The following is an 11,194-nucleotide window of genomic DNA, read 5'->3' as shown; positions in this document are numbered from 1 at the left end:
ACCACAGAGCCCATGTATTTGGTCAAACATTAACCCGAATGTCTCTGTGAAATTGTTTTTGAATGAGGTTAGCATTTAAATTGGTGTACTTTGAGTAAAGCAAATTACCCTCCGCAATGTGGGTGGGCCCCATCCAAACAAATGAAGGCCTTAGTAGAAAAAGACAAGACATCTTCATAAGGAGAAGAAACTCTGGACAGACCACCTCTGGGCTTGAATTGCAACTCTTCCCCAGGTCTCTGCCTTGCCAGATTAACCTAGATTTTGGACTTGCCAAGTTTCTATAAATGTGTGAGCCAGCTTCTCAAAATCAATCCCTTTTTGTTTCCCTCTCTCTTGCCATCCACATACAGCCTGTTGGTTTGTTTCTCAGGAAAACCCTCACTAATACACCCACTCAGAGTGGTTTGCTTCCCTGATTGGACCCTGATACTGCATTGAAATCCTTCTACACTGGGACTGGTCTCTCTTTCTGTCTGGAGGGCAGGACTCAACAGAACCAGGAAAGGCCCTTACTCAGGGCCCTGAAGCAGAGGTAGGAGGGGTGGTCCCCAGCCAGGGAGGAGCATGACAAAGCTTGCTTTTTTCACCCTCTCCATCCCTGGGGGTCTCTGCGGTCACTGCCCTGCAGGGTCTCATAGCCCAGGGAGGTGGACAGACATATCTGTGGCTTACTCCTCTTCAGGGTGGCTTGGGTCAGATGATGTAACAGGCAAAACCAGGAGGCTCTGGGAGGATGGAAACAGGAGCTGTTCCCTAAGATTTGGGCCAAAAAACAGGCTCCATGGAGGAAGTGACTGCCTTGGATTTCAGATTATAAGATAGATGGGATATTTTTTCCTTCAAATTATATTTTGAAAAAAGTTTAAACACATAAAGAAAGATGAAGGAAGAGTATAGTGAACACTCATATAGTCATAATCTAGATACACCAATTGTTAGCAATTTGTCATATTTCCTTCCTCTCACTGTATGTACACGTACACATATATACTTCACTGAGTCATTTAAAAATACGTTATAGACATTATAACACATCATTCCCAAACATTTCACCATGTATCTCAAAAGAACAAGGCAATTCTCTGACACAGTCATGATACTACTGACACGTTTAAGAAATTAAACATTGATAACAATATGATTTAATTAATCTATACTCCAAATTCCTTCAATTAGCCCAATAACGCCCTTATACTTTTGTAGTTTTTCCACCTTAATCAGGATTCTAATAAGGGATCATTAACTTATATTTAGTTATCTGTCTCTTCAGTTCCTTGTTTATCTAGAACAGTACCCTGCCTTTTCTTTTTTGGAGGGGAGAATTGTTCATGACTTTGACATACTCCCAAGGCTGGATTTGTTTGACCATTTCCTCATGATTGGATCCAGGCCAAACATTCTCGGTAGGCATACAATAAAGGTGATTCTACTTACTCATAGGTAGAATTTGGACAAACTGAGATAAGGAAGAATACACCAGACAGAAAACAGTAAAGATTTTCTCATAGGTGTGAGAAAGCCCAGCATGTCAGGGAATAGCTGTGACCCCAGGGAGCTCCACTGTGGCTTGAGGCATGGGGGCAGAGGGCAGGGAAGGATGTGTTAGGAGGATGGTCAGGGAAGTGTGGTCTGTGTCCATTGGCCTCTGTTTAGAGGGCGCCATGGAATTACAGCCTCTGGAGGCATATAAACTTTTCATAAATGCCAGAACAGAAACAGATTGGAAGTAAATCAGCTGATCTGACAGGAGGTACCAGTCTGTGACCCAGGGGTTGGAGACGCCTGCTTAAAGTTTCGCAACTAACCCAGGAGCATGACTTCTTTTCAGGAGACCTTGGCTAGCTGGGGTATCTCTGGGTGATTCTAGTGCAATGTTTCCTCATAGCTGGAGACTCTTTGAGGCAGACCAGGGGTTTCTGTTCCTGCCTCTTCATCCCTCCCATTTCACCAGGTTCTGCAGCCAGCCTCCAGTGCAGGAGGAATTCAGTTTACCAGCCACAGCATGCTAGCTCCTCCCTCCCATCACTGGGAAAGGTCTAGGGTGGGAGAGGACAGAAGGTGCAAGTTGGGGTCCTACCAGGCCAATTAGAGAAGAGTCGAGGAAAGCACAGGACATGAGAGGATGTGCAAAGGATTCTAGGGTAAGCGGGAAACAAAAGACCAGCAGACGCAGCCCAGTCTTGCAGTTCTGACCGAGCTGGAAGGAAAGGGAAAAGTGGCAGTATGAAGACAAAGGGGCTGTGGTGGGGCCCAGCTGTGTACTGGCATTCAGGGCACACCAGGTCATCCTTGGAGCTTTGCCCGCGAATGGCCTCTTAGTTTAGTGCACGATGTGAGGCCGCAGTGCCCACGCCAGAGAAGGGTGAAAGCCGTACTTACAGGGAGAGGATGTCCCGGAAAGAAGAGGCTGCCTCATGGCATGGGTCCCAAGCCCCCCATCCCCCGCCCCGCACCACTCATAATTAATAGCAGAGCTCCATCCATGGTGCAGGGGTCACAGCTGGAAGAGGGGTCGAAGCGTCACATCCCAAAGAGATGTCTAAGACAGAAACTACATCCAGACACCTCAAAGCCGAGGCTGAAGGCAAGAAAAAGAAAGTTTAAATAAAACTACCGTGATTCCAGGCATATAATTATTAATCTAGAATAGGATATTATTAGAATAATAACAGGTTCAGTAAGTTGGTTGAATACAAGGCAAACATAGGGAAAAAATGAAAAGCTTTCCCATTTAGAAAATGTAATGTTAAAGAAAAATTCCTAAGACTCACACTACAACAAAAAATACAAAAAACTCATAGATAACGGGGAAATGCAAAGTCTTAATCAAGAAAAAGCAAACTGTAAGTCTTTATTGAGTACCATGAAACAGACTGAAAATTGAGAGAACATACCATGTTTCCAGTTTGAAAGGCAATATTAAAATGATGGATCTTTCCCCTACATTTATCTAGAATTCAATTCAACTTTTCTAGAATTTGGTTCAGGGGCAGGTGGAGTTATGGGAGGGAGAACCTGACCAACTGATTCTGAATTAAGCAGGAAAATTTTTTAAAAATGCCTCATAGATCAAAACATACTACAAAGCTAATCTACTTAGTATATGGTATTGATGCGTGAATTGAAAAAGCAGATTAATGGAACAAATAAGCAGTATAGCAACAGAACCACAAATTAATGGAAATTTAAGACAATAAGAATGGCACTGCCAATCAAAAAGGCTGAATTATTTAATGGTATAGGGACAATTATTTACATATATACCATACATACAAAAATTAAAATAGATTAAATATCTAAAATGAAAACTGAAACTATAAAAATACTAAAAGAAAATATTAGACTATCTCTATTATCTTGAGTTTGGAAAAGGTTTTGCTAACCCCAACACATTGCTCTGGAGACATAAAGGAAAAGACTAAAAGAAGAGACTACTTAAAAATTTAAACTTTCATACAAGGAGAGCCAGCATTCAAATCATTGGCTGAGAGAAAACATTTGGAACATATATAACATATAAATAAGGGCTAAAAACCCACAACATATAAAGTGCTCCTACATATGAGAAAGAAAAAGATAAGTAATCTACTTGAAAAAATACACATAGGATAAATAAAGCACAATAAAGAAAATCAAATGCCTAATAAACATAAGAAGATATGCTCAATTGTGATAATAAACCAACTTTAAAAATGCAAGTCAAAAAAAGGTATATTTTAAATTCATGACATTGATGAAAATTAAAAGGTTGAAGAGACACAAGGAGGCAGCACCCTCATACACTGCTGGCAGGTGTGAAATTTTTTGAAAATAATTTGGCAACATGCATGATGCCCCTTGACTCAGCAATTCCATTCTAGGACTCTATTCTATAAACATACTAACATATTTCACAAAGATGCATGTATGTGGGTATTTGATGCAACATTATTTGTAACAGATTAAAAAATGGGTAATAATCAAAAACTGGAATTTTAAATAAATTATTTAATTTTAATTAATTAAAGTAATTAAAACAATTTCTTAATAAAAGAAATAATTTTAAATTAATGTTATTATTTTAACCAATTGATTAAATTTTATTATTTTAAAAGTTAAATAATTTTATTTAATTTTGGTCCACCTATTCCCAAAATATTGTCTAGCCAGAATGACTGCTTTTCTGGTATCACACTTCCTCATGTCCTGGGCTTCTCTATCCCCGAAACATGACTCTTGCTTGTTTGTTTTTAAACCTACTGTGCATTCAGTATTGGTCTGGAATGTCTGTTCCATAAAGGTACACCTTTGGAGTATTTCTTTTGTCTAAATCAGGGCCTGGTACTTCCCAGAGGATCCAAGTCTGCTATCTTGGCCACAGTTGATTGATTTATAGTGCTCACCTGATCCGTGGCCAACCAATCAGAACCCTTCTCTGAAATTTTTGAACTAGAAGTAAGAAAGAGAGCTAGTCTAAAGATATAAAATCTTAACTTCAGTGGGTAGCTGGGGAGTCCTCCCATAAATGTCATTTTTGCCCTGTGAAGCAGACAAATACAGCTGACTGGGCCACAGAAATTATGAACAGTGTGTGTGTGTGTGTGTGTGTGTGTGTGTGCAGAAATTATGAACAGAGTGTGTGTGTGTGTGTGTGTGTGTGCGTGTGTGTGTGTGTGTGTGTGTGTGTGTGTGTGTGTGCGCGCGCGCGTGTTAGTCCCTCAGTCGTGTCCGACTCTTTGTGACCCAGTGGTCTGTAGCCCACCAGGCTCCTCTGTCCATGCAATTCTCCAGGCAAGAATACTAGAGTGGGTTGCCATTCCTTTTCCAGGGGATCTTCCTGACGCAGGGATAGAACCTGGTCTCCTGCACTGCAGGCAGATGCTTTACCGTCTGAGCCGCCAGGGAAGCCCGTGAACAGAGGAACGAAGCTGAGACAGAGAAGACCTGCAAATAGAGAAGGAGAGAGCCTCACTCTGGCTCTGGCGTCCCTCTTTCTCACGAGTCTCCAGAGACATCCTGTTATTATTCTTATGCTCTGTTCTCCTTGTTTAAACTAATTCCAGCTGGCATTCAGTCACAACCAAACAAGTACTAAGTACTATGCTTTCCCTCTGTGGAACGCTGTGCAGCCTTTAAAAATACTGTCACCAAGTATATACATAAAGCCAAGAAAAGATATCCAGGATATACTGTAGTGTGAAAAAAATAAAGGTAAAGAACAATGTGTATACAACAAGTCCACCAAAAGATTTCTTTTAATTTTAAGAGAACTATTTGTTTGTATAGTATACAAAATTACAAACCTTTACTTAGGCATGGAAAAAGATGTGGAATATTAGATACCAAACTCCCAATTATTCTTATTTCTAAGGGACTAGAGTGGAAGAGAGATTGAGGAGCTTTTACTTTTTGCTTTATTTCCAAATTGTTTGAATTTTTTCACTCTAAGAATATATTGCTCTTTTATGCTTTAAATAAACTTTTTATTTTGAATAGTTTTAGATGAATAGGAAATTTGCTAGATAGTGCAGAGTTCCCATATACTCTTCGCCCAACTTCTCTAATGTTGATATTGTATAAATCATAGTATATTTGTCAAAACTAAGAAACTAAAATTACCACATTGCTATTAACTAAACTCTGGGCTTTAGTTGGGTTTCACTAGTTTTGTTTTTTCCCTGCTATTGTTCTTTTTGTGTTCCAGGATCTGATCTCAGACACCGCGTTGCATGTGGGTGTCATGGACCCTATTTCCTCTAATCTACGATAACTTCTCAGTCTCGCTTTGATTTTTCAGGACCCTGACAGTTTTAAAGAGTTCCGTGGAATGCTCCCCAATTTTTGTTTGTTAAAAGTCTTTCTCATGATTGTTGTTGTTGTTTAGTCACTTAGTTGTGTCTGACTCTTTGCAACCCATAGACTGTAGCCTGGCAATCTCCTCTGTCCGTGGAATTTCCCAGGTAAGAATACTCGAGTGGGTTGCCATCTCCTTCTCTAGGGGATCTTCCCAACCCAGGGATTGAACCTGAGCCTCCTGCTTGGCAGGTGGATTCTTTACCATTGAGCCACGAGGGAAGCCCCTTTCTCAAGACTTGACTGTGGTTTCAGGTTCCAGAGGGAAGATACCACAGAGGTAAACTGCTTTCCTCATCACATCACAAAGGGTCAATATTATCAACATAACTTTTCACTGATGATGTTAACCTTGATTACTTGGTTAAGGAAGTGACTGCCAGGTTTCTACATTGTAAAGCTCCTATTTTTCCCTTTCCATATTATTCTTTGGAGGCAAGTCACTAAGTCCAGCCCACACTCAAGAGGATGTAATTAAGCTTCAAAATCCAGGTATATTACTTTTTAATTAAAAAGACTTTGAGAGTAGGGGTGCTGCCCTATACTTTTTTTTTTTTACAGTTGCTTCAATATTTATTTATACATTCTACAAATATATATTGAGCCCTTACTATGGGAAGTACTAGCCCCTGATCTAGACACCAGAGATACAGCAAAAGTGTACCTTTATGGAACACACATTCTAGAACAATACTGAATGCACAGTAAGTTTAAAAACAAACAAAAGGCTAAAGGATCCAAGGAGCTACAATACAGAACCAAAAGTATGAGTGGAGTGTGAGGCGCGGGCAGGGCACAGTCCCAAAGGCAGGAGAGTGAGCAGGATTACTCAATGCTAGAGACATGGCCAATCCCCATGGTGCAAATTAAAAGCCCTGTCACGGATTTCTCTCGTGGTCCAGCGATTAAGAACCCACCTACCAAGGGCAGATCACATGGGTTCGATCCCTGGTCCAGGAAGATCCTACATGCTGAGAGGCAACTAAGCCTGTGCGCCACGACTATGGAGCCCATGCACTCTAGAGCCCATACTCTGTGACAAGAGAAGCCACCACAGTGAGAAGCCCACACACCAAGACTAGAGAAAGCCTGTGCACAGCAACAAAGACTCAGCACAGCCTGAGTAAAGAGTCTCTTTAAAAAGTCCTATCACATGGTTGAACGGGTAAGCTGAACTTACGTGAAGGGGCTGAGCCAACTGAATAGCATATGAGAGAATATTATAAGCAATTCCAGGCACATAATAGGCACTTCCTAGGTATTTGTTAAATAAATAGATGATTTGTTAAATAAACAGATGTTTGTTAAATAAATAGTTATTCAACTACATTGAATAGGCACATTCCTGCTTATTCTCTTCAGCACTAAGAAAATCCACCAAGACCTTCCAAGGTAATCCAGGGCAGAATTTCAACACTGGGGAGTGTGGCTGCCCCTCACTGCCCCAAGTCCTGCCTCCCCTTAGGTATGCCCGAGGCTGCTCCCCTTTAGCTTCACACTGAGGAATGGGCACAGAACTTTCCCCTAACTCTAGCAGGGCCAGGAGGGCAGAGTTGTTCTGAAACCAGGCTGAAATGTTTGCCCAGTCTTGCCTAGAGGTTCTAAGCAAACTGAATGGAATGTAAGTAGGTAACAGGCAGCCTGTTTCCAGAAGTGGTAGCAATGGAGTCACTCAAGGGAACCTGCGATCCCAGTTAAGTGGGGGAGTCCCTGGAGACCACCGCTTAGCTCTGTGCCCGTCTTTACTTCATCTCTGAGATGTCCTCAGAGAAGAAAATGGCAACTCACTCTGGTAGTCTTGCCTGGAAAATCCCTTGGACGGAGAAGCCTGGTAGGCTACAGTCCAAGGGGTCGCAAAGAGCTGGACACGGCTGAGTGACTTCACTTTCACTTTCTGAGATCTCCTAGCATTTTTGCTGTCTCAGGTTCAATGGGACAAAAAACAAGTGTTCACCGACTCCCCTTGTCCTGAAGGCAGACAGTCAGAGAGGAGCCCCCCAAAAGGGGGAGCCTGCTCCTCTTGTCCCATTCCTGCTGTTGTCACTGTACTCTGAGAGACAGGATTGTCAGGGACGGCCTGTGTCAAAATAACAAAGCTGTGAAGAACTCTGACTTTATAATAAATTAGCAATGCAGCAGGTCTGAACACTTTTCAGAGTCAAAAAACCAGCATCAGTTTCTGCCACTATTTTGCCATGTGACCTTACAATCTCTCCTTCCTGGGCGTCTGTCTCTGTATACTAGGATGACAAAGTGGGCTTGGGTAAATCTGACGATAGCTTAGTGCTCCTGTGTTCCATCATTTTTATCCAGGGTGATGCCCTCCTGACTCTTCCATGAACTTCACTGCCCTTTCAAGTGCCCAAGACCTATGATTCAAGGCACACAAGCAGGAGTTAAGGTAGAGAACCAGGGAAGAGGCCAGTACCCTTCCCAATGGTAGTTCCAGCCTGTTTGAGAAACCACAATGAACGAAACTGCCTAGAGGTGGAGCTCCCTGCTTAATGGAGAATTAAGCTGTATGTTGACTTGATGGTTTAATTACGTATTATCACCCAGCCATGTATCACGAGATATTTTAGGTAAACAATACTCCCTCAAATATCAATAAACCTCTGCCAGCGAAGAGTGACTCACCATGGGTACACTCATAATTGCCTTGCTTCTCTTCTAGGAGAAATTAATCTGAGTGTGACAACTTAGTTTGGGCCAGAAACAGTAAGAAATTCAATTTAATGGGCTTAAATTAATTAAAAGAAGGCTTTAGAAGATGCCTCTAAAATCATGGATTGCACAAATTTGAATTCTGCACAGTTGTAGATATTTATCCTTTTTAATAAAATTATCATATAGAATGCATGATTTTCATTTATCTCCCAAATGCTCAATGGCATTTAAAGTAACCTCAGTCCTTAGAAGGCTTTTTGAACCTTGCCTTCCTGATAGTTGCTCTCTCTCTCAAACCCTTTGGATACTCCAAGTGAAGTTTTACAGATCTTGAAATCCAGGTCAAATGACTGCCTTAGAAAGGCAGTGACCTTCTCAAAGATCCAGGTCAGCTGATGATGGGTCCTTGGTGGCAGAAACAGCTAGCAGGAGATTTAGCTCTTGGCGTCTCCCGCAAGACACACCTGTACTTCCTGCCACCACCAAGCCTCCTGGCCCCTGCTCCGCTCCCTGTGGGGCCTCAAGCACTCTTGCACAGTTCATGGCATTTGTCCAGAGCCATTCACCTTGACCCATGATCAAGTCCACTCTGGCCTGTCTTGGACTTCCCCTCTGGGTCTTATTTTCCTGTCTTTAGGATCAGCTTACCTATCCCTTATATCTAATACTGACATCCTTTCTTTATCTTTGCTTCTATTCAACCCCACTCCTTTTAGGGGTTTAGTGATCCCCGGGAGCTAGCAAGTGCCCTGAGGCATTACTGTGAAAGAGGGACCTCTTCTCAGGGGAGAAGTCTCTGAAGCAGAGACTCAGAGTGGAGCATCCTTCCATGGAGAGATGCCTTAAAGGTAATGGAGTAGAAACGGGCCCTCAAACTTCCTCCTGCCTTCAGGTATCTGCCCCTTACAGAATACTCATACTCATACCCTATTGGCCCAAGCACATCATAGTGTCAGGCCCTGGGTAACACAGTCATCTGACTTTCCAGTCCTGATACTTCTGTCCTCCTCTTTACAGATGCTTCCCTACTGTCTTGCTTGCCTTTTTTCTCCCAGTGGGAAATTTGCTGTCATCCTTGTCTTTGTTCCTCTATTCATTCTCCCATTGGCCACTTCTAAGATTTTCTCTCTACCATTGATTTTGAACAATTTGATTATGATGTTCTTTGATGTAGTTTTCTTCATTGGGGTTGATTGAACTTATTGAATCCGTGAGTTTATAGTTTTTATCAAATTTGGGGAATTTCTGGCCATTATTTCTTCAAATATTTTATTCTGTTCTGCCTTCCTTCTCCTCTCTCTGAAGCTGATCTTTGGTCAGGAGGCAGTATATGTGTCCAAATTTGCTGGGGGTTGGGGGAAGCATATGCAGTTTTTTTATCTTAGGTCCAGGAACCCAGGGCATTCCCATCGGGGCTGCAGTGGCCGAGGGAGCCCAGTGGAGGTGCCCTGCAGAGGCACTATTTCCCACGCTGACTACCCAGCCCTCTGGCCGCTGATTCATGAGTATCACCACAGTCCCAGTGCCTGCCCCTCCTACCCCAAGTCAGCAGGCCACTCCCTGGTGGCCTACGTGTGGGCGCCTCTTTTCCTCACCCTGGTTGAGGTGGTAGGGGCTCTGGTAATATATTTCCAGGAGAAAAAGCAGGTGGAGTGGCTTCATCATCATCACCACCCCTGTGCAGCTACAGCCCTGTTGAGATACACGAAGCTGAACAGGGGCTCTCCTCTGACGTGGGAGACCCCAAGGTGGTACACGCCTGGCAGAGTGACTACCAGCTCAAGCGAATGCCTCGCTGGTGTGAAGACATGCGCTGACCACCTTACCCCGATCTTCAGAACCCTCTGGCCTGGAGCGCGCAAGGCCGAGTGAGCTGCGGCTTCCCTCTGCTGTTTGTACGCATCCAGCGCCCCCTGCTGGATACTGGGTGTCCCCTCCTCCTCCCCTCCATTCCCAGGAGGATCCCAAGCAGCCAGCCTCACCCTCCTGCCCCCACATCACCTCTTTCCCCTCTAGGCCTTCAGTCCTGTGGGCTCTAAGCTCACCACCCGCTCCCAGGCGCTAATGGGAAATTTTCCTTCTGAGTTGGAAGGGTGACTGAGAGACAGAGCTCTGCTCTTTCTATGGGCATAGCTTTTTTTTTTTTTTTTTAAAGCCCGCCCTGCCTTGGCTTTGGGGTTATTTCCATGGTGACAGGCTGATGTGTAGTATTCAGTACATGTATTTTGTAAATAAAGTGTTTTGTGGCAAAAAAAAAAAAAGCTTACAGTAAGATAGGTTTTAGAAAAACATAAACAGCATGTAAACAACCACCATTAGAAATAGGAGAAAAGAAAAATGATAGGTACATATGAAAGCAGAAAATGTCTAAACATTCTAGACATTGGCAAAAACAACGAAAATAAAAGATAAATTACAAAAAGAGAGACAAACATATGCAAAACAGGTGACAAAGAGCTAATTAGCTTCATACACAAGAGAACATTTACAAATAAAGTGAGAGAGAGAAAGAAAAAGAAAAAGGAAAGGAGCAAAGATATAAAAACGGCTAAGAATCATGTGACTGTGTTCAGCATTACTAATTTTAAAGATATGCCCATCACAGTTCAGTATACCATTTCTGTCCACCCCCTCCAATAGACTAAGCGGAATCACTCAGTCTTGTCCGAGTCTTTGCAACTCCTCCATCCAT

The sequence above is a fragment of the Oryx dammah genome, unplaced genomic scaffold (genome assembly GCF_014754425.2).
Source record: "Oryx dammah isolate SB20612 unplaced genomic scaffold, SCBI_Odam_1.1 HiC_scaffold_2, whole genome shotgun sequence".
Lineage (NCBI taxonomy): Eukaryota > Metazoa > Chordata > Mammalia > Artiodactyla > Bovidae > Oryx > Oryx dammah.
The sequence above is the reverse complement of the archived record's forward strand: the minus strand, read 5'-3'. Positions refer to the sequence as shown.